The 1967-nt window shown below is 36.0% G+C and overlaps 1 protein-coding gene across 1 annotated transcript in view; it reads left to right on the plus strand.

Moving 5' to 3' along the window:
* Positions 1-1967, plus strand: part of b4galt6 (UDP-Gal:betaGlcNAc beta 1,4- galactosyltransferase, polypeptide 6) — a 22128-nt gene that overhangs the window by 8542 nt on the left and 11619 nt on the right. The window lies entirely within an intron of this gene.

The raw sequence follows: 1967 nt of genomic DNA on the forward strand, positions 1-1967 counted from the left end.
TTGTAGGAATGGGGTCTAAAAGACACGTTGATGGTTTGGAGGAAGTAATTACTGAAGTTAACTCAGAAAGACCAATTGGAGAAAAGGAGTCTAAATAAATATCAATGATATTGAAAGTAGCTCTAGATAATGTTACGTCTGTGAGATGAGTATTTGTTTTCTCTAATGGTTACTATTTTATTTGTAAAGAAATTCACGAAGTCATTACTAGTTAACCTTAAGGAATGCTTGGTCACAAGAGCTTTTGTCAGCCTGGAGCAATCGGGGACCAAAACCAAGCTTCTGATTTGTAGATGGCCTGCTCTCCTGAGCTACAGCCACGCCTGCAACTAAAAATTATTTTGGTTCCAAAGTAATCTTGTTGATTTATTTATTTATTTAGATTAGTCGATTAGTCCTATTCTAGGCTCCAGTATATACTTTATCTCACCTTTTCAAGTCTGCCCACCTGTTAAAATAACCTTATTGTCTCTTCCCACAGCAAGCTAAAGTAATCACCCATGAAACATTAATTTGAAACTGATCAGCACCTGCCATGGTACAACAGATGAAAATTAACCTGATGGCTAAATATGACATGTTAAATTTAATTTTAAATGGTCATTAATATGCACCACTAATACTTCAATTGAAAAAAAAAATCATACTTCATTAATTATCAACTGATTGTGTGAATCCTGTTAATTGTTCTAGCTTTTTGTTGAATCACATCCATTCAAGAGTGATTCAAGAGCTCATCAGCTCTCCTATCACCTGATTGTAGATTGTAGGTTGTAGCTTCATAAATCTTGTTTTTCATATTCGCTTCCATTGAATGCAGGGCAAAAGTTTTTATTTTATTTGTGGGTCCAGATAATCGTGGGTCTAGAGCAGCAGCAGTGATTGGTTTGCTTGGGTTATCATCTTTGATGATGACTTTCTAACCTCAGTTTTATCTGAATTAAGAAGCAGAACATTAGAGTTCATCCTGGTCTTTATGTCTTTAAGACATTCCTGCAGTTAAACTAATTGGTGTGTGTTATCTGGCTTAATGGATGGATAAAGTTGGGTGTCATCTGCATAGTAGTGAAAATGTGTGCTATGCCTTCTGATGATACTGCCTAATGGAAGCATGTATAATGTAAACAGAATTTGTCCTAGAACTGAACCCTGTGAAACTCCATAATTAATCTTAGTGTGTTAGTAAGACTCTCCATTTAAAATGAACAAATTGGAGTCTATTAGATAGATATGACACAAACCGCTGCAGCAAAGTACCTGTAATACCTACAGCATGTTCTAATCGCTCTAATATGATATTATGGTCAACAGTATCGAATGCTGCACTGAGGTCTAGCAGGACAAGCACAGAGATGAGTCCACTGTCAGAGGTCATAAGAAGATAATTTGTAACCTTCACTAAAGCTGTTTCTGTGATAAGCTCTGAAATCTGATTGAAACTCTTCAAATAAGCCATTCCTCTGCAGATCATCTGTTAGCTGTTTGACAACTACTCTTTCAAGTATTTTTGAAATGAAAGGAAGGTTGGAGATTGGCCTATAATTAGCTAAGACTGCTGGGTCAAGAGATGGTTTAAGTAATGGTTTAACTACTGCCAGCTTGAAGGCCTGTGACACATAGACGATTAATAGAGATTGAAGCATTAATTAATGGTTGGACTTATTTGAGCAGTCTTGTAGGAATGGGGTCTAAAAGACATGTTGATGGTTTGGAGGAAGTAATTACTTCCTCCAAAGTCAGAAAGCTCAACTGGAGAAAAAGAGTAAATAAATATCAATGGTAGTGAAAGTAGCTGTAAGATAATGTTACATCTGTGAAATGATTATGAGTATTTTTTTTTTTCTTTAATCGTTGGTAGTTTATTTGTGAAGAAGTTAATGAAGTCATTACTAGTTAATGTTAAAGGGATGGTTGGCTCAACAGCGCTCTGACTTTTTGTCAGCCTGGCTCTAGTGCTGAAGAGAAAC

Source organism: Pundamilia nyererei, unplaced genomic scaffold (assembly GCF_000239375.1).
Source record: "Pundamilia nyererei isolate P.nyererei 1_Seehausen unplaced genomic scaffold, PunNye1.0 scaffold00057, whole genome shotgun sequence".
NCBI lineage: Eukaryota > Metazoa > Chordata > Actinopteri > Cichliformes > Cichlidae > Pundamilia > Pundamilia nyererei.